Raw genomic sequence first — 25117 nt, forward strand, 5'->3', positions numbered from 1 at the left:
TGCAATCATAGAACCCATAAAATATCTAAAATGTTCACTAGAATGTGGGCATGTAGTAGTGGTTATAATGTTCACCAAAGTGAATGTTAAAAATGTTGAATTACTTTGAAAATTCTTGTTGCAAAGGTCTTATTTGCTGTCTCTTCAAAATTTGCAGTTTGCAGACTAGATTTGAAAGCTGTTGAAAATAGATTTAATCGGCTGGGCATGATGGCTCATGTTTGCAGCCTAGCACTTTGAGAAGCCAAGGCAGGCAGATCGATTGAGGTCTAGAGTTAGACACCAGCCTGGCCAACACGGTGAAACCCGGTCTCTACTAAAATTACAAAAACATTATCCTGGCATGGTGGTGGGCCCCTGTAATACCAGCTACCCGGGAGGCTGCAGCAGGAGAATTGCTTGAACCTGGGAGGTGGAGGTTGCAGTAAGCTGAGATCGTGCCACTGCCCTCCAGCCTGGGTGACAGAGTGAGACTGCATCTCAACAACAACAACAACAACAACAACAACAACAACAAAAAAAGAAAGAAAATAGATCAATAGATCTAACCAACTGGCAAGGGCTCCCAAGAAGCTGCAACTTCCAAGTCACTAAGGGGAGAGGTGAACTGGTGGCCACGCTTCCATTAACTGCATTTCTGGATTTTCTAGCATAGAGTGGAAAACCTAATACATATCTTCATTTTTTTGTTATTTTAGAAGATAATTAATTGTTGATTAATTCTTGTTAATTATTATAGGTGAAACATTGGCTATTTCAGAATGTGAAAGTGTTCTCTCTAATCATCTGAATTGACTATGGGAAAAAACTTTCCTAATTAAAAATAATAGATATTATTTACATTTAATATATTGAAAGGAAGAGTTTTGATATTAAAATTAAAAGGACAAATTTAATGATTGATGATTTTAGGAGCTGACAGTCCACTCTGATTAATCAATCTTAGATAAAAGCTACTTTATTTATAACTGTCTGAGCAAACTTCATAGGTGAGTTTGGATCCAGGGAGTATAGAATAATACCATAGATACTGAGTGTCTTTCATATATTATCATCATGGAATCATTGAGAGAGATAGAATGGCAGAGACAGGATGACATTCAGAATGTTCTTCTTCATTAATTAGCTTATATAAGTGACTCAGAAATCATCCCAGCTTTTACCCTCCGCCCAGGCTTTAAGCTTGTCTAAGTAACTGGGAATGATTGTGGGCACAGCTTGTTTAACAAAAATGCCACCAGGACTGTTGTCTCATTTTCTCATTTGCATCACGGTTGTTCATATCCATAAGTTTCATACCCGTGAATTCAACTAATCTCAGATAAAAAATATTTACAGGGAGTATAAAGCAGCTGTACTGAACATGTACTTTTTTTTTTTTTTTTTGAGACAGAGTCTCACTCTATTACCCATGCTGGAGTGCAGTGGTGCCATCTCGGCTCACTGCAACCTCCACCTCCTGGGTTCAAGCTATTCTCCTGCCTCAGCCTCCTGAATAGCTGGGACTACAGGCAGGTGCCACCACGTCCTGCTAATTGTTTGTATTTTTAGTACAAACGGGGTTTCGCCATGTTAGCCAGGATGGTCTCGATCTCCTGACCTCGTGATCTGCCCGCCTCGGCCTCCCAAAGTGCTGGGATTACAGGCATGAGTGACCGCGCCCTGCCAAACATGTACATATTTTTAATCTTCTTGCTGTTCCTAAACAGTATGGCATTACAAGTATTTATATAGCATTTACATTGTATTAGGCCTTCAAAGTAATCTAGACATAAAGTATTCAGGAGGATGGGTTTAGGTTACATACAAGTCCCACACCATTTACTAATAAGAGACTTGAACATCTTAGGATCTTGGTATCTCAGGGAGTCCTGGACTGAGTCTTCGATGACTATTGAGGGAAAATTTCATAAATCCAGCATGTTTGTGTTTACTATGTCTCAGTTTGTACTGGAACTAACTTATTAGACATATTGGACAGAGCTCAAGTAGACAAGGAAAATTGTCCACCAGACTTTTTTTCCTTTTCATCGGGGCAAATAAAAATAAGAGAAAGAAATTCTCACTTTTTTTTTTTTAATTTTCAGAAACATGGATTAAGATGCCCTGCGAGTCTTCCAGAATGAGCTCATTTGTTGCATTTGCATGAAATACCTCATAGACCCGGTCACCATTGACTGTGGGCACAGCTTTTGCAGGCCCTGCCTCTGCCTCTGCCTCTGCTCAGAAGAAGGCAGAGAACCAATTCACTGCCCTTTGTGCAGAAAAATCTCAGAGAAGCCCAACTTCAACACCAGTGTGGCACTCAAAAAGCTGGCTTCCCTAGCCAGACAGACCAGACCTCAGAACATCAACAGCTCAGACAATATCGGTGTGCTCCATGAGGAGACTAAGGAGCTTCTGTGAGGCTGACAAGAGATTGCTCTGTGGGCCCTGCTCTGAGTCACCAGAGCACATGGCTCACAGCCACAGCCCAAAAGGATGGGCTGCTGAGGAATGCAGGGTACGTGATGCCTCTAAGGCAGTTTGAATTATGTAGAATCCCAAATAAGAACGATGAGGGCCTATGATAATGATGGTGATGAGAATGCAGACGGTGGAGGTGGTGATAATTCCATGTCAATCATGACACATAAATGAGTCCTTTCAATGTTGCTGACTAATTTGGCACTTTAATCATAGCTGTGTTGAGACTTCACTAAAGGAGGTTTCCTTAGAAACGTTGTTCAAACATATAGAATGGAGCTGTGGAGCAGGTGGCCAGCACCAAGAACACTGTTCAAAGTCAGATTATATAAAAGCCAGTTTTAGAAAATTGATGATATTATCTGAAGGGTCCTTTAAAACTCTCTATTATGTTTCTATCACTTTTCACATCCAAATTATTAGAACCAAATGTGTTTAATTTGGAAAAATCTGACCACTCCACTCTAACTTAATTTATGTTTCTTTCAATTACAGCCTTTTTTTTTATTGATAAGGGGATGAAATCTACTATACTGTCTTCATTATTGCTAAGCTTCTTGCTTCTTTTGCAGGAGAAACTTAGAAAGGAAATGGACTATTTATGGAAAATCAATGAAGAGACACGAAACAATCTAAATCAGGAAACTAGCAAATTTCATTCGTTAGAGGTAAAAATGAAAATGTTTTCTTTGTTTTTAGGCAAATAAACACAATGTTAGCATTGTTATCATTTTTAGCTAAATTCAAACTACCAGTTGAAAGATAGTGATTTCATCCCAAGAAAATGTAGTGATTTCAATTGATATAATAGGAGTTGCAAACAGAGAAGCCCACACAAGCTACCAAATTAATTCTAGTATATTGGATAAACGGCATTATGTGTATTCTAGTTCACATTTGAAGGTTGGTATAAACCTTTTCAGACACTGCAGATGAGACAACATTTCACTAAGATTGGGTGTGAGGAAGGTGAAAGAAAGAGAATAGTATATAGAGTAAAAATATGGTAAAAGTAAAAAAAATACTGCATAATACGGTGTATGGCTAAATGTTTTTTAACATGTAGGCGAATCAGACACGGAAAAATCCTAAAAGAGAGATTAATAGAGGAAATAATTGACTCAGTAATAACTGTGAAGAAGTGTCACAGTGACAGAAACCAGGAGTCTTTATATAGGTTAGATTTAAAAAGGAGAGAGAATAGGAACATTGAAAAAGATGGACAGAAAAGATAGCAAATGTTCAAGACTCCTTGCAAGAGTGAGGCAGAAAGTTTATAAGTTGCTTGATTACATCTAGCATATAATTATTTGAAGTTTTCTATTGAGAGTGAGAACATGTAATCCTTTAACCAAACGTCTCTGCAGCACTATATGTCATTAAGGAAGAGGATAATCAGTATTCATTATCAAAGGATGCATATATTTCTCGAAGAGGAGGAGCAACTGCATCTGCGGGCACTGGAAAGAGAAGCAAAAGAGCCTTTCCAACAACTACAAGACAGTCAAGTGAGAATGACCCAACATTTAGAAGGGACGAAAGACATGTACAGAGAGCTGTGGGAGACATGCCGCATGCCTGACGGGGAGCTGCTCCAGGTTTGGAGGGAGGGTCCATCCTCAGAGACAGGAAGCCTTTGCTGGACAGTGCTGCCAGGACATGCAAATATCACCTGCATATGTCACTGCTCTAAGCTAAGTGACACATGCTGTCTGACTTCCACCATTACGTTTCTCCATTCACTTATTACTGCATACTTTGGTAATCTTTGGGAAATTTTTGCCATTTTAGCTGATAGCATATAATAAAGTTCTCTTCAATATAATTTGGAGTACTATCCACACAGAGAGATCATCCAAAATCATTAGAACTCTAGGCCAGGGGAAGGTTAGTAATACTCCATTTACATGCCCTAGTTCCTCCTCACTCTGATCTCCCAGAGAGCAGTGATTTGCTGAAGACATTGAGGGGTTTCCACTTGCCTGGGCAAGATTTCTCAAAGCTGCTCATCAATGTCCATGTACTCTGTTTCTCATATGGTTCTCTGTTTTGTTTTAATAGTTGTCATGTGTGGTCAGAGCTTTCCTTGGAAATAAGATTAGGAAATTAATGACACTGGAAACCTAGATATCTTTGCTTTACTCCACCATCTCTTGCTGAGCCTCCTTTCTTCTTAATGCCCACTGATGAAGCTTTTTATTGTTTAGTTGAGGTTCTGTTATTAATGTAGGATTGAATGATTCCTTAGCAGGAAAAAAAAGATACACATTATTAAAACACTAAAACAGAAAGAAACAAGAGTATGAGAAAAGATGCAGAAGGAAAAATCTCTCATAATTTACATTACCTTTTATTTTTTTTGCAGGATGTGGGAAATGTATCAGCAAGGTGAGTTTACACTAAAAACAATGCTATTTCTGAAAAATTTGTTCTCTTGTGAATGAAGGGAATGTATACATTTTGAGTACTAACATCGTTGTCAGGGGCTGTTTCCAATTTTGTTTCAAAAGAAGGCCTGAGGTCTTCTTCTCTTTGGTCTGGAAAGTTTTCATCTTAAAATTTGTATGAATTAAAATATACATAAAAACAATTTGCCATTCGGAAGTTTGTTCTCCCGATCCATCCATCCTGACCAGCCATACCCACAGATCTTAATACAAAATTACTCTGAGGAATCATAGAGACATCTTCTACTCTAGAGGGGTCAGAGGTTAAAAAAAAAAAAAGACAGAGGGAGGAGAGAGATTCCTAAGGATGGGCTGAGGAGGGATGTTTTGGTCCTAAAAGCATCAATGACCCGGGCCTGCTCCATCACCGTACACCCCAGTTCAAGGAAAGACCTCAGGAAAATGGTTGCCTCAGGACCCTCAGCAGCAGGGTTCTCAGGCTGGAATTAGACTCCTTTGATTTGCACAAAAGATTAAAGCCTTTTGTCTCAATGAATATTCTCTGTTAGACACTGACTAGCGTTAGTGACAGCTGCAGCCTGAGGTCCCAAAGGTTTTTGTCTGAGTTTTCTGCTCTCTGAAATATTCCCAAGATTTCTGCCTACCCTCAGGGGGTGTGATGGGCAGAGGGAGGCAATGACTTTTAATGACTTTAGAAGTTGTATAATGTCTGAGGATAACATATCTGGCGAAATTGGGTTTTATGGAAGTAAAATTTAGAAAAAGTAACATCCTTATGGCCCCTAGAGTGTGGAATAAAATGTACAACCAGTTAACCAAAACGGGCAGAATTCTGAGGAAACATCTTATGTGAAAATGTGATATCTTTGTATGACTGTATGATTAACTCTGGGCCTGGAACTATAGCTGAGGCCATTTTTTTTGCAGGACTGATTTGGCACAGATGCAAAAGCCCCAGCCAGTGAACCCAGAGCTCACTTCATGGCACATTACTGGAGTCCTAGATATGCTCAACAACTTCAGAGGTAAGAGCCAGCTGCTTGGCAGTCTAGCCTCAAATTATTTCCTTATTGGGTCCCTTGGTTGAGGCTTTTCCCATTTAAGTTTTATTAGTTTTGTCATGTAGGTAATACATACTTTTCCAAAACATGTGCATCTTCTCTACCTGCATAGTAATATTACAATGATCAAAACTCAATTTCCTGACTCACAGTTTGATGAAAATGTAAGAAAGATACACACTTTATCTGCAGAATAAGAGGACAAAGAATATTCAGATCATGTAGTTATGAAGACACTAGTTCTCATGGTGGCATCAGTATTTCTATTTATTCAATTTAATTCAATTTTGAAGGCTTAGATTTGGCATACTGGTTTTAATTGTTTCTATTCTATGTGCATTTACATGCATTCTACAAGTAACCTTTATTATGTACAAAATCAGAACATTTTGATCAACAAAGAAAATGACTAAAAATATCCATAATCAGGACAATTCTAATGCCATCAGATACATCTCGTAACAAGTGAAAGGTGAGGGATCTGTGAACGTGGCTGAACCATGTTAGGCCCATTCTAGAGAGCAGGTCTAAGTAGCAGAGGGCAGGAACCCAGAGTAGATTGAATCAGGAGCTAAACAGATAATGTAAAGCCAGAGTATTCTTTTCAGAAACTTATAAATTTTACTTGTGTCAATTTCTACCAAATTTTTATGTTTGAGACTATAACAGGCATTACTTAACATTCCAATAAATTCTCACATCGCAGCAAATTGATGTCTACCTCTTGATGATCTTAAAGACAAATAATACAAGAATTTTTCTACTGAAGAAAAAAAAACATTTTAGATATGTCCTGAAAGAAACTAGGCAGAGATAGACATTAAATCATTACTTCGCCCAGTGATATGGTCACATTTTTTCTCTGTTTTTTAAGGAATAATACATAATTGTATGTGCCGTAGAGGTGTAATAACATTTCATCTTCATGGATGCATGGGGCTAAACTCTCTTGCCTTCCTTCTTTCTGTATTTTCTTGAAGAAGAGCAAATGAAGTGAATAATTGGGCCACAGAGCCTCTGTCCCACATAGACTCACTAATATAATATTTTTTCCTTGACAGTGGATAATGCTCTGAGCACAGAAATGATTCCTTGCTATATAAGCCTTTCTGAGGATGTGAGATATGTGATATTTGGAGATGACCATCTCAGTGCTCCCATGGATCCCCAGAGAGTGGAGCTTTGCTGTGTGGGAGCCAAGCATTCACCTCCTGCAGGCATTTCTGGGAGGTGGATGTGACTCTCTCCTCCAGCTGGATTCTGGGAGTCTGTAGAGATTTCAGGACTGCAGATGCCAATATCGTTATTGATTCTGATGAAACATTTTTTAAATTTCCTCAAAAAGGAGCAACCACTGTAGTTTCTCCACCAACTCTCCACCTTTAATTCAGTATGTGCAAAGGCCTCTGGGTCGGGTTGGGTGTTTCTGGATTATGATAATGGATCTGTGAGATTTTTTGATGTTTCTAAAGGTTCTCTGATCTATGATTTCCTCCTTCCTCCTTGTCTTCCCCTCTGAGGCCTTTCTTTTGCTTTGGTTGTACATGAAAAGTTGGTTTCATGATGATTTATTGTGACTCCCATATATGAGGCAAATAGTGTCCTAAGACCCTACGTGTGAGAGCCTGTGAGCTCATTGTAACTTCATGGAATGTAATTACTTTATGGTTATAAATGGGATAACCACCTTGAATGTGTACATTTGTTAATTAAGTTATTTTAATTAATAAATTATTGTGGAATCTTTACTAGTACATCAATAGTTTTTTTTGTACTAGTTTTGTTGAGATTCATTCACTTACCTGCAAGTCATGTTCTAATGTATTTATTCAGATATTGTTAGTATATCACACTTGTGCAGGCATCAGAGCTCTCTACTGCCTGTGCACTTTTAACACTTCCAGAAGAATCCCCATACACATTAACACTTATTCTCCATTCACCCTCCCCCATTCCCTGACACCACTTAATCTACTTTTTATGTTTTTGCATCAGGTAAATAAATCAAGAGTATGTTTCAGTTTGTACACACTGTAAATCACTTGTCTTAGTTGTATATTGAACCAGCTGGGGTAGAATAATGAAGTGGGGATATCTTATCTTACAAAGAATAAAAAGCGTGCTTATTTTCTTTTTAAGTCTGAGCAAGTTAAGTTGACCTCACAGCTTTATTGTTTCTCAACATCCTAGTTATTAATCACATTTCAACTCACACAACAGTTTTCAGTGCCGGGTTGCTCTGCTATTACATCTTCTATGAATATATCATATCAGATTTTAATATTCAGAAACTCTTATACTTATTACTACCAGATTGAAAATTCCAAGGGGGCAATGGCAGTATTTGTCTTCTTTGCTAATATGTTACAATTATTCAATGCAATTTTTAGAATAGATCACACAGTAAATAAGATGAGTAAATGGATAAGTAGAGGAGTTAATATGTATAAATATTATTCTAACATTAAGAAACTTTTCCAAAATATAAGTAACAAAATAGGATAGAACATACTAATGAATATCTATCAAAAGATAAGAAATAAATTGATTTTCAGATTCACATCCAAGATAACACTATTATGTTAGGGTTTCAAATAATTGCAGCATAATTTTACAGGGGTTGATTTCAATTGCCTTAGGTTTTTAATAGAAACAATCGAAAGAGGAAGCTTCCTATATAAGATGATGGGGAACAGGAACAGGACTTAGAATACTGGAGGCCTGTCCTTATTTAAACTGACATATAAATTTAATTACTTACTAAGCATAAAGTGGTATAAACCTTCTTATGCAGTAGAAAGAACAAACTTTGTTTACATTTTAAATAAGAATCCAGATGATAGAGAATGGAAAATTCCATAAAGGAATGTAATAGCTACGTTTCCTAGCGCACCGGCTTACGTGCTCTAACAAAGACCACGAATTTGAAATGATTCAGAAGGTGCATTTCTCTCACATGTTTGTACCAATATAGGAGTTGGTCAAGAATAAGACTGGCATCTTCAACAAGTGAATTTTACCTCTTTGTGCAGGAAACTTCCATTTATTACCATGTCCCATGCAGCAGGAAAGCCAGAAGAAAAGTAGGAGGGACAAGAGTATTTGGCTTTAAGGAAATCACCTGGCGTTTCTCACAATGCTTTCATCCTGTCCTATAGGTTCAAAATTAGGCAGATGGGACACTAAGTGGTAATGTATCTGGGAATGCTGTTTACACTCTAAACATATTTATTCTTATCATTTGATTCAGAAAACAAATTAAATGATTGGCACAACTGAAAATAACCCAAGAGATTTGTTCAATGAAACAAGGCTGAACCTCAACCAAATAGATAAGCTGCTGCCTAAGGTTAGCACCAGTTGTTAGTGATTCAAGAGTGAGTAAACCCTGCTTTTTACCACTGTCTAGGTGTCCAGTGCCGTTCTTTTAGAGCCTGGCTAGCTGAGGGATATGTGGCAAGAAACTTCTTATTTGTATTTTAGTCCCCTAAATGAACGATTTTGATAGGAATGATTCTCCAAATTTCAAAGATACTTATCAGAAGATTCTCTTATTCCTTCACTCTATATCACGTAGACTATAATAAACTGTCCCTCTTCTGCCTCCACATATTTCATGCAGAACATTAGGAGTTAGCAGAGAGAAAGCTTATCACCAGCTTCTTTTGGACTCGCTGCCTTTTTCCAAGGGATCTGAGATGATAAAATTATTCACCTCAGGGCTCCAACCCAGCACTCCTTTTTGATTTTCACCTAGGTTTTGTGAGCTTTTCTGTTGATGCTAAAAACTCTATGCAAAGCCTCATAATTTAATTACATTATTTGTTGCTAGATTTCAAGGAAATATTTATTCCTGACATTCTTCTAAGTTAGCTCACATTCACTTTGGGCAGGAGACAGAATTAGCTACTTTATGATATTGTATTTGACTCTGATTTTGGAAGATGAAAAAGTTTTTGTGTCTATTTACCATATTTTCTTAGCCATTTAACAAGATAATCTTATTTGTTGATTCTCCTAGAGATACTTAATTTTTTATTCTCTTCACCTGTCAGAATTTATGTTAGAATATACCAAGACTTACTTAATGAAATAGTCTAGAGGACCACAACAACTTGTCATCTTATACAGAAATCTTGACTTCCTGAGATTTTTATCCGTGAAGAGTTATTTATCAATAGCCTGGTTACAGTTTTTTTTAATACAAGAATTTTCACTCTTCTATAGTAAAAAGTAAAAATGATAAAGAGATAACTGGAAAAATTAATCTAACAAAACTGAGACACATTCTTGACTAGCACTTTATTTCTGTCTAAATTTAGGAGACATGAAATGGCAGGTTTCCTAAGTGAAATAAGACAGACACACAGAAAAATACTTATGGTCCACTCATATTTGAAATCGATTTTTAAAAGTTCATACATTAAAAAAGGTGGTTACATTCGTGGGAAGAAAATAGTAAATGAAGGGTAAAAGTGGTAAAGGTGCAGTAATGTAGAATAAATGAATCTGATGTACAACCTGTAGGCATATTAGATAATCTGTTTGTTTTTGGGAATATTCTGAGAGACTAGATTTTTGGGTTCTTATAAAAAAGAAGCACAGCTAAGTGTATGATCGATTGTTAATTTTCTTCATTAAGTAATCATTTCCTTATGCACATGTATCTCAAAACGACATATTGTGCACCTGAAAATATAAATAAAACAAATTAAAACATAAGATAATTTTGTTCTTGCATCTAAGCTGAAAATAAGTGAAGACTGGGTCAGTAATAACAATGCTTTGCTGAATTAAGAGAATTCTAATAAAATGTTTTTAGTTGGGAAGGTATCTGTATTAATAAAATTGATCTAAAGCTGGTTACAGTGGCCATACTTATAATCCCAGTGCTTTGGGAGGCAAGGCAGAAAATCACTGGAGGCCAGGAGTTTGAGATAGCCTGGGCAACATAGTAAGACTTATCTCTACCAAAAAATAAACAGAAATTAGCCTTGAGTGGTGTGCCACCTGTTGTCCCAGCTTCTCAGGAGGCTGAGTTGGGAGGATTGCTTGAGTCCAGGAGTATAAAACTGCGTGAGTTCTGATTGTGCCATTGCACTCCAGCCTGAGTGGACAGAGTGAGAACTTGTCTCAAAAAGCAACTAATATTTTTGGTAGGCATTTACCTGAAAGGTATAATTCTTTCTTCTACAATTAAATCCGCATATGTCTAGGCCGCTATATCAGGTAGAGCTTGTCCTCTAGTGCTTATATCTATAAAACAAGTAAACAATATAAGGAGGCTTAAGCAAAACAATTTTTTCTCATTCTGGACTTTGAGGTCTTAATTCTTTAGACTAATTTTCTGTCTCAATAGTGGATATCACCCTGAAACTTAATTTGTCCAAACACCTCACATAACCTGAGATTTTACAAAACATATAGTTCATAGGTCAATACGTTTTATGCCTTAAAAGTCTCCAGGCATTGAAGGATACTACATGTGGAAACTAGGGCCTTCTACCGCATTATGAAGGAGCACATTTGAGACTCACAGCACTGGTTTGCAGGAGTCTGTTAACAGGTCTGGACAATGAGTAATGTCAGTCTAGATAATTCTGAGGAAGGCTTTCTGCTTGTTATAAGGAGGATATCATGGAGACTCTAGACGAGTTCCGGTCATCATTCCAGCATTTAGTTGCTGTTTTTGTAATCCCAGACTTTGGGAGGCCTAGGCAGCTGGATCACTTGAGGTCAAGAGTTCAAGACTGGCCTGTTCAACATGGTAAAACTTTGTCTTACTTAAATACAAAATTAGCAGGGGGCGGGGAATATGTATTAGAAGGGAGGAGAACATACTAACATGCCATTGGAAGGTGAATTCCTAGTATTCGAGAAATTGTTGAGAACTATGTTTAATTCTCAGTATAGAAAGATTACCCTTTGAATGACATTAAAATTCACTAGAAGGTGAAGAATAATAGTTAAAATGTCACATAAGTAACAACAGTCTCAAAACAAAGTGTTCTAAAAAGGTTAAAGTACGTATTGAGGTAGAGGAGAGAATAAATAATAGTTAATTAATTAGATTTATTATGTGAAAAGACTTTTCTAAAATTCTTCCATAATAATTGAAGATATAAATTAAATAATTAAAAGTATACAAAAATAAAGCATTAAAATAGTGAAACATTTAAAAAAGGGTAAAGTTGAAAATTATTTAATTTTTATCTCAAAAATCAGAAAGTGATTTTATCAATGTCCTAAAAACTTAAAATAAAAACAAACAATAATGTAAAAGAAGCCAGGTTTCCGCCGGGCTGGGGGCGGAGCTAGGGCTTCCCTGGGGACACAGAAGCAAGAGCAGGGACCTTGGGCCACCAGGCTTTCCCGGACAGAGCCTCCGCCCCCTGCCCACGCCTCTGGCACCGGTGTGGTGCTGCTGGCTTGGACCGGCCGCAGGGTGGCGGGGCGCGCTGCATGACCCCGCCACCGCTGTCCTCACTCCTAGGAACACAGGTCTAGGAGGACCGCGCTGATACAAAGAGTTCCAGGATTTCTCAGTCTGCCCGACACCCCAGCATCGCCTGGGATGACTCTTTCTACCTTTCCAGGACCAGGAGGAGCACGGCGTCCAGGGTGGGAGAGCGTCCTGGAAGAGGGGTCCTGGAGCAGTGGGGCTGCTGCAGACTCTGGTGCGGCGGGGGCTGAGCGTTGAGAAGGCGCAGGAGACTGACCACAATGGCTAGACTGGCCTTAATGTCTCCTGCTACACGGCTTTGTGGATATACCGTGGTGGCCTTAGCTGAGTGCCCCCAAATTGACGTCAACTGGAGGACAGGGAAGGGAACGCAACCCTATCATAGCTGCACAGGCAGGAGCTGCCCCTGGCCCCATGGGCACAGTTGCCTTAGATACTGGCTCTCAGCCTTTGCTTCCTGCCTCAGCATCACCTGGGCTGGTTCATTTGAGCTTTAACACAGATTTCGTGGAAACACAGACTGCCAGGCCCTGCCCCTGGAGTCTTTCTTTGAATAGGCTGGGTTGGGGCCCAAGAATGAGTAGAAGAACAGGTTTCCTGGTGAGGCTGATGCCGCTGGCCCAGGGATCCCACGTTGAAGACAGAGGGCTTTGAGGTTTTCATGGCTGATGATGGCCAGGAACCTTCTGAGTAGGCATTGAAGACCAGCAGAGTCCCAGACCCCAGGAGAGATGTCATCAGACTGGACAAGAGGCATCACGGAATTAAAGTGAAAATGAAGAAAGGAGCTGAGGATCTGTTTCATGACTTTCCTGCGCTGTTTTACTAAAGAGGCTGTTCTGGCCCAGTCAGGGCACGCTATCACACCAACTACTTGTTGAACTATGTCCTGGTCTTGACCTTGAAGGACGGACGTGTTAGGGTTGAAAGCCAACATGAAGGGTCGAACCGATGCATCAGAGCCTGAGCTAGCAGGGGCAGGTGTCCACGCGAGGGCCCCCACCATGGGATGTCGCCAGAGTGGCCACTTACACGTCTGCCTCATGCAGAGGCTCCTGGAGGCCCCTGCCAGGAGCCTTGGGGGAAAATTACCAGCTTGAGTTGCCTCCGCTCCATGGCCAGAGCCTGCAGAGGCTCAGGGACTGCGAGCTGTCCGCGCTGACCCGCGCTCCGGCGTGGCCCGGAGGACCGGGGCGCCCTGGACCACATGGTCAGGATGACCACCAGCCTCTAACAGCCCGCCGTGGCCCTCGCGTGCCAGACTGTGTGCCCCGAGTGCTCCCTGTGCGTGGGGAAGAGGCGGCTGGCAGTGCAGGAAATCCTGGCGGCTCAGGAAATTCTGGCGGCGCGGCGGGGGATGGGAGGCAGGCGCAGGAGGCGGGTGAAGCAGAGGGCACAGAGCAGCACAAGCGGCCCTGACCAGTGGCCGTGGGCTCCTGGGAGGGCTCCCCAAGAGCCGGCCTCCCACCTGCCCTGCTGCGGGGTCCTGGGCTCTGCCGACCCCGCCCGCGGAAGGCCAGCCTCCTGCCCCTGCAGCGCCTGCGGGGAGCAGCTTGGGCGGGCATGGTGCCTGGGGTCCGCCTCAGCAAGGCCCCGCGCCCACCTTCCAGCCCCAGAGGCCGGCGCGGAAGGGCAGCACCAAGGTCAGTGGCCACCTGCGGATACCCAAGTGGCCTTACAAGGTGGCCAAGGAGGAGAAACCGGAGGCTGAGGAGGCCGAAGAAGAAGCGCCAGGCCAAGGTGCAGGAGAAGCGCCCGCCGCCCTGGAAGAAGAGGACGTGAGAATCCGCGGGCGCTTGACACAGGGTTGAGGACAGGGTGAGGCGGCGGGGCTGGGCACCATGGCAGCTCCGGGACCACCAGGCGGCGGCGTTTCCACGCTGTCTTTCTAGGATGCTCCCAGGAAGGGGCTGGGGAGCCACATGGATTCGCCTGACACCAGCCACCCTAGCCATCAGTACACGTAGCGGGCATGTTGCCTAAAAGGCTCCCTTTAGAGAACCTCAATTAAGATTTGTTTAAAGATCAATTTATGAGGCCGGGCGCGGTGGCTCACGCCTGTAATCCCAGCACTTTGGGAGGCCGAGGCTGGCGGATCACCTGAGGTTGGGAGTCTGAGAGTAGCCTGACCAACATGGAGAAACCCCGTCTCTACTAAAAATACAAAATTAGCCGAGCATGGTGGCACATGCCTGTAATCCCAGCTACTCGAGAGGCTGAGGCAGGAGAATCGCTTGAACACAGAGGCAGAGGTGGCAGGGAGCCAAGATCGCGCCATTGCACTCTGGCCTGGGCAACAAGAGCCAAACTCCGTCTCAATCAAAAAAAAACTCAATTTATTAAAGGGTATTTTCTGTGTAATTTTGTATTTTTAATTGTTATCCAATTTGCCAAGTTTTACAAGTGATAGGGCCCCTTGTATCCAAGGCAGTTTTAATACACTTGCCTGAAGACCTTTATTTAAAATACTGTTTCTAGCAATAAATTTTATGATATCTGTAGGAGTTTACACAGAAATCATGGGATTCTCTCCTTTTTGGCTGTTTGTTTTGGTCTTTTCTTCTCATTGTGGGTGCACGTGCACAATGGATGTTTTCATTAGTTAGATTAAGTAATGCCAGATATTTCTATTTGATGGAGGGATTGACTCATTCAGCCACATGATCAAGTGAGAAAGAGATAGCATATTTTATTGTATCTTTTTAAAAAGTATTATCCATACAGTCATGATATTGGGGAAAAACATTTATCGTAAAATTATAAAACAATGCAGAGATAAGCATGTATGTATTGCTAGAATTAAACTCATTTTAATCAAGGATTTTAGATAAACTGGATACAAAATCTTTAACATATTAAAAATAGATATGAGGAAAACGTGTCATTTGATAAAATGCGGGAAATGTAATAGAGATTACCAGAAATACAAATTAAGCCATATATGCTCTTAAGTAAATCGAATCCAGACATCCTTAAAATGTAAAAAAAAGGATGCAACAAGAGTAAGGAGCCCAGAACGATGCAAATTAAGGGAAATGGGGGAGGTGATGTTTAGAACAAGCAAAGAGGAATACAATGGGGAAGCAAACTTATTTTAGGCAAATTCTCCTGGAGTGGACCAGGAAGCCCTCTCTTCCAGACTCAGTTCAAAGAGTCCCTTATGGGGTATTTATTTTATTTTTCCTTTTGAGGACTGCACTTGGTGTTTAGTTCAACCTCATGCGGACCCTCATGGAATTTCCAAGACTTGGGGCCTTGGCATTGTGGCCACCTTCCTGCCACACGTACATAATTCACAGCATTACCAAGTCACCACAAGCTCCACGCTCACCTCTGTCAGCCCAGGACCCAGCCAGGCAGTGTCACATGGTCTCCCAGGCATGCCTTTCCAAGCCGGCTATCCCTGCTGCGAAAGTTCTCAAGGCACTGGTCCGGGAAGCTGAGCCCTGGGCCTGTCCTAAAGCTCCACAGGTGACTGCACTGCAGCCCACATGGAGAGCTGCAGCGTTAACACAGGCATTTTGAGAGGCCTCAGTCGCCTTTAAGTGGCACTTCCAGGACACCCATCCTGAGCTCTCACAAATGGCTCCACCTTCCCAAGGATGTCCTACTGTCATTGGAACAGCCAGTGGTCAGCAGCTTCTGCTCGGCTGTTGTGGCATCTGACCCTTGGGTGGGTGGCCAGACATTCCTTCCCGTTTCCTCCATGGGAAGTTGCACTGGGAATGGTATGGAGCCCCCACGTCTACCTAAGCCTTAGGTGTCTGCTGCTTCCAGGTCAAAAATGGACATTTCTGGTCTGATCAGCCACCACCACGCTGTAAACCGATGCTCATAGTCTCCCAGGGATGTGTAGAACAGCAATGGCAGGACAGCAAACAACTGGCGATTTCTCCAGTTCCCACGCTGTTCCAGAGTGGACATGTTGGATCCCTGTCCCCAGTGTGTTCCAGCCTTACCCAGGTGCACAGGGTACCCTGGGGGCTAGCACAGGGCTTGTCAAGTAATGCTCTGGGTGTCCACAAAACAGCTCCAGAGATACCTGCATTTTGGAAAAGCCTGCCAAGCCAGCAAGTATGGGGCAGGACCCAGATTTCTTTGGCAAATCTGAAGGTGAGCTGGCCACTTGCCTGGTGAGTAGAAGCTGCCTTTACCTGGCCAGTGTATGCAACTTGAGAGAAAATGACAGCTTCATGGGGGGCTTTGGTGGGACTGGGAAGCCTGACCTCCCAGGGAGCTTTGGTATGGCCCCAGTGGAAAGACTGGGATTTTGAAAACCCACCAGGCCCAACTGAAAGAAGGGTCATCCCTGATTGGATCCCAGACTCTCCCTGATCTCTCTGGACTCGTTCTAGAAGTGGACTTGCCTATGGGCAGCCCTTCCCTTTGGCCCATGAGGCAGGTCCAGGTAGCTTCTGCAGCTGTGTGCCTGGCTACTGGCCCAGCACTTCTCATCTTTGCCATGTGGGAAGCAGATTTGCTAGTAGAGGAATTTTCCAAGTCAAAGGAAGTGTCCCAAGCCTCTTTCCTCGACCTGTGGCGAGCCCATGCTCTTGGTTTCTTATCCTCTTTGGAGTGGGCAGCAGAGGGACAAGCAGGCCTCCAGCCAGGCTCAGGGAGTTTGGAGAGGCAGGGAGAAAAGTCTAGATGATGAGGAACTGGAGCCACCTTGAGGGGGTGTCCTGGGTCAGTGTCAGGGGTGATCAGTTGAGCCAGTTTATATTTAAGCAACATTATTATGTTCAATTATTTGGGTAAGGATTCCTCAGGGGAGGTGTGGTCATCTGGTCCCAGAGGTGGAGTGAAATGCCCACTCATCTTCCTGAGCCATTGGAAGCCTTTCCTCTAGCTCTAGTACTGGTGACACAGGCCTCCTCGGTCTCAGATGGTGCACAGGGCTGGGGGGTGCAGCTTTTGTCACTTACCCCCTCAGCACTATTGGGCATCGGGCATTCAGAGGTCTCACAGTGGCCTCCCTAAAAGCCTGGTGTCCTAGGAGAACCATTTATTATTTTTGTCTATTTTTGTTTCTTTGAACTGCTGCCATTCACTCATTGAGGGCTCGCCCTCCCCTGTACCCCTCATGTGTTCAGGAAGGAGGGGACTGATGAGCATGGGCCCCCTTCTCCTCTCCTGTTAGTTGCCACCAACACTGTTCCCCCTGGCTTTATCACCACGTTCTCCCACCCCTGTTACTTCATCTCTTCTTCCTCATTCACACTCTCCTTCCTTTGCCTGTTTTCTTCTCCCAGTTGGTTAAGTTCTTTATGATCCTCAGGCACCACCTATCCTGAGGTCTCCCAAGGACAGAAAAAGCAGGGGCCTCTGTGAGGCAATTTGGTGTTATCATGTGGGGACCTCCAGGCCCCCAGAGTGAGTGGGAACAGCAGGCCTGCCAGCATCTGTGCTGATGGCTAAGAATTCCTCCACCCGCCGTGCCCCTCCCACCCCCTCCTCTTTGCACAGAAGGGAGACCAGGTTTGCTCTCCTGCAATGACAGCCCAGCCCCTGCTGTGCACAGGAATAGGGCTCAGGGGTCCCTCCCGGCACCCTGATGTTAATTAACTGTAGATAGTGAATTTCAAGTTGACAGCTGCCTTCTCAGGGATTCTATATAAATATAGTTAGAGGAAAATCTAAAGTCTATTTTACTACTTTTTAGTGTTTGTGAAAATTAAGCTTAAAGTGGACAGAATAAATTATTTCTCAGACAATGTCGATGCTACTGATTACAAGTGAGATGGCTGGAGCTCGCCCTTGGTGGAGAATTTTTTGGTGATTGGAGATTGGGACTCTGACAACAGAAATGGCTTTACGGTGGGGGTGAAACTCACTTCTGTCCCTCGGGAGAGCCTCTTGTGGATTTGAAAGCATGTATCAACACCAGTGGAAATCCACCTCCCTGTACACTGAGGCAGCTGATGAGAAAACACAAATGAGCCAGTCCTAGCACTTCCCTCCAGAACCGGTCACTCCCGGTCTGACGTTAGAGCATGTGAAGTAAGAGTGACAATTTTTTTACTTGCTTCTGTGAATAAAGGTTCTACAGTCAGCCAGCACTAAACTCACTAGAAAGGAGGAGGGAAAGAGCGTGGAGCCAATCATCTAGAATTACCTCAGTGTGCAAGGCTGTCCCTTGGCTGCCCTTGGGGAAAAGCAGTCGTGAAACATCATGTGCCTCTTTCTTTACAAGCTCCTCCTCACAGTCTCCTGGCAACACTAGAGACCTCAAAACTATGGAGATCAGAATTTCAACAGCTTTGTCATCTCAGCATTGACCACTCCTGAGACCCGAGCTTCCTCCTGGGAGCAGGAGACGGAGTTCATGATGTTCGTTGGAAAATACGATTTATGAATGCAGGAGGGCTGTGCTGGGCCCCTCTGCCTGCTTTCTCTCCCTGCTGTCAGCAGTGACCAGGTCTCCGGTGTGGAGGCGAGTCTGTTGTGGGTGAAATTGTGGGTGAAACCAGAAACCCCTGGGGGTAAAGCCAGACCCCAGGCCTGAAAAAGATGCAAAGCCTGCTGTTTCATGCAGCCCACCGGCAAGAGGACTACATCCCCTGCAGTCTCGCCATCCACACTACGTGATACGGGAAGGCTGTCTCTTCACACTTACCCTGGGGACCAAGCCTGCCTTGAGGAGTGAGTACAGCCCTGAGGTGTGCCTTGCATTACTCTTTCCCAGGTTTGCCCGGAGACTCAAGCTTGCTCATTTTCTGTCCTGACACATCTCGCTGGTCCTGTGGTGGTCAGAGTCCTCCTGTCTGTGTCAACTCCTAGACATCATTAGTCTTTCACGCTGATAAAGTATGAGTTACTTTTCTCTTTTACAGTATTTGGGGAAATTCTAACCAGACCTCCCAGGGATATGCGCAGGTCCCGCTCTCCCATGGTAGGTAATTCTATGGATTCTGCACCTGGCAGCCAGCACTTTCCCTTGGAGCCCCTGGGGTTCCTGTTTCTGTGGTCCTGGTCCTTGGTTTATACCCCAGTACATTTTGACTGGGACCTGCCTAGAACGCCTGGAGGGCCGTGGTCTAGGGAAGGACAGGTGGAACCCTGACCACAACATATCCTTCTAAAACAACAAAGTCACATTGATGACGACGACTGCAGGGGGTGAATGCCATCAAGTGGGCATGCTGGGAGCCGCCAAGGGCTTATAGCGAAAACAGTTCTTCCCAAGGCGCCCTTCGCATCTTCCCTCCTCGCCTCTCAGTGCATTTGGAACTTGCTTATGCGTGGAATGACTTAAATCAACTGCTCGTTTCTGTGCCCCTGCACTCACAGGTTCCTTCATTAACAGGAAAAAGAAAAAACAACACTAACTGAAATGATTTTACTAATTTTTGAGTGACTCAGTGGAAAGTCAGTGTTGCATACACAATTTCCTCATGCTGACCCAGCTTGAAATAAGACTTGATAAAAGGCACAGCCCTCAGCAGCAGGCGGTGCCACTGTGGACAGTGTACACTATGGGTGAGGGTATGCACAGGTGAGCGTAAGTGGTGTTTACTCATACACACAGATAAACCAAAAGGACATCGGCTTCCATGCTGGCAAAGGTTATGATGCTGCTGTAGCTGTTTATGGGCCCTGGGCAAGTGTCAGATGGGAAATGCTTTGATGGCATGTTGTTCAGTGTATAATGGGTCTCCTATGGCCCAAGACCCACTATGAGCATCCCCCCTCTGTGGTGGAGAACACGGCTGGAGTCATCACAGCCCCAGGTCTTTATTGAAAGCAGTGTTGACCCAGAAGGCTCGTGTAGAACCCATTTGGCCAGGTCTGGACCATCTCTCTCCATCTGACCTGCCTTGGCTGGCACAGAGGGACCCAGACCCAAAAGGCCCAGAATCAAGAGGAAACTGATGACATTTACCATTACTCAGCTTTCATTATTTTTTCCATTGACCATAAGGACTGTATTACTATGTATGCTTATATATGCTATTTACAGTCTGTTCCCTTTATATGATGAAAGATTAATAAAAAAACAAAATTGCCTGCAGTAAAACCATGCCTGAGGCCCAAGAGTGGTGGCTCATGCCTGTAATCCCAGCACTTTGGGAGGCCAAGACGGGCAGATCACCTGATGTAAGGAGTTTCAAGACCAGCCCGGGACAACATGGCGAAAACCCCCAACTCTACAAAGTACAAAAAAAAAAAAAACAAAAATTAACTGGGCATGATAGTGAGTGCCTGTTATTCCAGCTACTTTGGGTGGCTGGACAGGGAGAATCACTTGAACCTGGGAGGTGGAGGTTGCAGTGAGCCAAGATTGCACCATTGCCCTCCAGCATGGATGAAAGGAGAGAGAGGGAGGGAGGGAGGGGAGAGAAAGGGGGAGGAAGAGAGAGAAAGAAAGAAAGAAAGAAGAAAGAAAAGAAAGAAAAGAAAAAGAAGAAGAAAGAAAGAAGGAAGAAGGAAGGAAGGAAGAAGGAAAGGAAAAAGAAAAAAAAGAAAGAAAGAAAGAAGAAGAAAGAAAGAAAGAAGAAAGAAAAAGAAAGAAAAAGAAAGAAGAAGAAAGAAAGAAAGAAAGAAAGAAAGAGCAAGCCATGACTGAAGGGGCACTGTGTGGTCATCACTTCAGAGGTTGACACTCACCTGGAGGTCATGAAATCTGTCCATTAGGCCAGTGATGGGTTTGAGCACTGAGCTCTGAGCTCACACATTGGGGCAATGTGCCCGCTGCTCTGACTCACTCCTTTAAAGAGGGAAAATACAATTGAGCTTTCTAATACCAATATTTCATCACAGGATTTAAAAACAAATAATCATTCAAGGGAATTCGTCTTTAAAACCCTTTCCTGATGTAGCACTGTGAAAATTATAGGGGATTACGAAACTTGAGGCCACTGAGCCTAGACTGACTGATGTATTCTACCAATAAGGCTATGTACATAAACTCATGTCTTCCCACTTCTCAGAACCATGAAATCAATCATTCCTCCCTTCTTTCCTTTATTTTTATTGTTTCTTAACAATACTAAAGCCCAAATTCATTATTTTCTTAAACCACTTTTATTCATTTATGACTTCCTAAAACACCCAAATAAAAGTTATTATCCACCATTTCTTCAATATACACCCTTTGATATCAGACAATCTACATGAGAGTCATTGGAATTTATGGGTGATTCACAGATAATTTTTGCAAGTATTATGTTTCTAATTAGTCTTTAGTACCAACCTCCCTACTCCATAGCCTGACCACTCTCTCTGAGCAGTAATAATGCTGCATTGTACTCTCAGGATTGGAAGCCATGAGAAAAAATCGTCCTCAAATCGTAACCAAGATGTTTTCCACTCAAGTGGTAAGTGGACACATTTGTAGCATGTCCTGTCTGAGGCTGAATCTGAGGAAAAGGCCCAATACTTACGCAGGGAGGGGAACATCACACACTGGGCCTGTTGGGGGTGGGGTCCAGGGAGGTATATCACTGGGATAACTACCTAATGTAGATGATGGGTTGATGGTTGCAGCAACCACCATGGCACCGTGTATACCTATGTAACAAACCTGAATGTTCCGCACTTGTACCCCAGAACTTAAAGTTAATAATAAAACAGTTTTATGTCTTAATGTTGATGTTAAATTATCATAAATTAATTACAATTATGCATCTTGAAAATTAGGCAAAAACATCAAATTTATTTATTTCAAAACTATTCTATACATTAAAATATTTAATATATATTATATAAAATACTCTTCTGCATGAAAAATGCTTATAGTTTCCTCTCTTTGATTTCAATGCTTCCTGTATCTTATTCCTGGTTAATTTTTTAAGTTTCCTAACCATTACCTTCCAAATATTATTCAATATTCTAACTTCTAGTATCAATTAATGGAGTTCACATTTCACTGAATAAAACACTGAAATATAACATTTGTGTTGTTTCAATTCTTTTCTTAAAACTTCTTTTTGAGATTCATTGATTTGTTGCATTTTGGTGGTTATCTCCTGTTTTGTAAAATTCTTTTTATGATGAGATCACAATTTATTTAGCAATTCTACTGTTGATGAATATTTATTTTGTCTCCAATTTGGAGCTACTATAAAAATTGTGTGCCAATTATCAACATTGTGTTTATCTTGAAATACACATAGGCAGTCTGTGGAATAATATTTTAGAATTAGAAATATCTAGCCCATAAGGAATGCTCATAGTCAGTTTGCCAAAAAGTATCTCAGTTACATACCTCCAGCCATGAATAACTTTCATTGATTCTTTATCTTTCACCAACACACAATACTGTGTGTCTTTTAAATTTTGCAAATTTTTAATGGAGGCCTGTAGGTTCAACATATGGATTAATTTTATTATTCTGAGGACTAATAAAAGTAATCCCCTTTCATATTTGTCCAGATATTTATGCCTCCAATTATGAAGTACCTGTTCAAATATTTTTCCCAATTTTACACTGGGTTCATTTTCTTTTATTTATTACATTCATTAATCACATGTATTGTATTTTATGCGTATATGTTGGGATAAATATTTTTTCTCCAACTCCTTGGTTTGCATTTTAATTCTTGAATGGTATATTTTGAAACACAGACCGTCATTATTTTTGATATAAACTAATTTTTCTCTTAATTGTTACTTTTTTGTCCTGGTCAGGAAATCTTTCTGTATGAGAATATTTTATTGTTTCCCTTCACCTTCAGAACTGAATCCATGTGGAAATGCACTGTATATGGTTTGAGGTAGGGGTCAGTATTCAGTTATGTCCATTTGAATATTTAATTGATTCAGCATTGTCCTGATCCCCTTTGCAAATTTCACTGTAGAACAGCACTCTAATAATGCATGAACATTTGAATATAAGATGAGATTACAAAGACAAGCACAGCATAGGAGGTCAAATAAGATTACCTCAAAGTATAGGTTCATAAATAAAACACATGGATAAGTAGAATATTGTTAGATGAAGAGAAAGAAAATATTTCCAGGTTACCATGAGTCTTTTTACTCCAAGGTTTTCATGAAGCCCCAAGATCTCTACTTTCTTCCATTGGTTTTTTAACTTCATTTAGACAACTCTCTTACCTATTATTTCACTTTGTGACATTCAGAAATAATTAAAAACCAGAGAATATATTCTATGCCATACATCATGGGTAATGATTTCCCAAAAATGATTAAAAAAGGAAACAAACACATGGTTTTGTGTTTTCACCATATTTAATGAAACACTATAAATGAGTTTTTGATGACATTAGAATGCAACTAAAGATATTAAATATAACTGATTTGTCCTTTTGATGAGGTGCCAAAAAAGATGGCTTTCTGGGAATAACTGGTTCCCAGAACATATAGACACGTTTTCTGACTTTTCTCTGGTCAGAAGTGACTACAGCAAAAGATGGCCTGAGAGGAGGTGAGAAGGGAGCAATTAGGGATGGTGTATATCAGGGAACTTGATCAACATCAACAAAGCTCATGGTTCTACCTTCACAATCCAGGAATAATCCTACTGGTGCTGGTACGTTCTTTGGAACATATTGCAGCCACAAATGGGGAGGTGGGTAAAGAGACTGCAGTGAGTGTCCTCCTTAACACATTCCAAGAAAGAAAGAGTCCCTCCTCTCCATCTATTTGTCATTCTGTCTCTTCTTCTTTCCAATTAATTGTTACAGACTCCAAAAGCCCCAATTCCAAGAGTCCCACGTGAACCTCTCCCAATAATATTTGCCAGATGTGAAAGCCTGAGCCCCCACAGCAAGAAAAACATTCAGATTTTGCAGTGATATCGGGAATCATCTTGAGGGTCACATCCAACATTCACGCTTCTCACATCTCCACACAAGGAAGATATGACTATTGGCTCTTTCATGCTGCAAGAGTAAAATCCAACTGCAAAAATAATTTTAAAAAGGCATGGATACATGTAATTAATTAGAGAAATTAGAATTCTTGAGTGAAAAGTTGTTCTAAACCAAGAATTTACTTTACCCAAGAAATTTGAAGTTACAAGGACAGGAGAATTGTGACTAAAACCATTCTAATAAAGTATAAGGATGATTAATATTCTCTATAGGAAGAACAAAACCCAAAAATAGACATTGGAAAATTTATTGAAAACGTAAAATTGTTTAGAGTTTCAATATAAGACCCAGACTGTTTTAATCCAATCTCCAATGTTAAACGTGAGATATTATGTGCCTTGAATGCTCTTTAGCTATCAAGGTCATTATTATTAAAATATTTCTTGTTCTTAAATACTAGTGATATAATTTTGGCAAGAATGGGAAGATTTTAGCTTACTCAAGCACTGCCTCTAGATAACTGGGAGTATGCAAGTCATACGTTCAAGATTATAAGTGGTAACTTAAGGCAGATTTTTTGCAAAATCTTTTACCAGTCACTCTGCGGACATCCCTGCCTAGCTCTAGACTGAAAACTGAATTCTTAGATTTTTACTCGTAGCTCTTCATGTTGTAACTAAACTGAAATTATCATTTCTATTTTTACTTCCTATTTACATAATAATTTCTTCTTTCTTTTTACATGTTAAGTCAAAATTTTACATTATATCAATAATATATATTTATTATAAGAAAATACAAATACTCCATCAAACTTCAGTGAACGCCATTCTCCAACGAAATGTGTTTAACAATTCAAATGAAATACGGTAATGTAAAATTTTTATGTAAGCTTGGATTATTAAGCTTCCTTCTGAGCATTGTTCCATTTATTCAATTTTT

General features: G+C 41.5%; 1 pseudogene; it reads left to right on the forward strand.

Moving 5' to 3' along the window:
- The first annotated feature begins 2091 nt into the window (after positions 1–2091).
- LOC115834177 lies at positions 2092–7483 on the forward strand (annotated as a pseudogene).
- Positions 7484–25117: the final 17634 nt, after the last annotated feature.

The sequence above is a fragment of the Nomascus leucogenys genome, unplaced genomic scaffold (assembly GCF_006542625.1).
Source record: "Nomascus leucogenys isolate Asia unplaced genomic scaffold, Asia_NLE_v1 000818F_86277_qpd_obj, whole genome shotgun sequence".
In the NCBI taxonomy this organism is placed as follows: Eukaryota; Metazoa; Chordata; class Mammalia; order Primates; family Hylobatidae; genus Nomascus; species Nomascus leucogenys.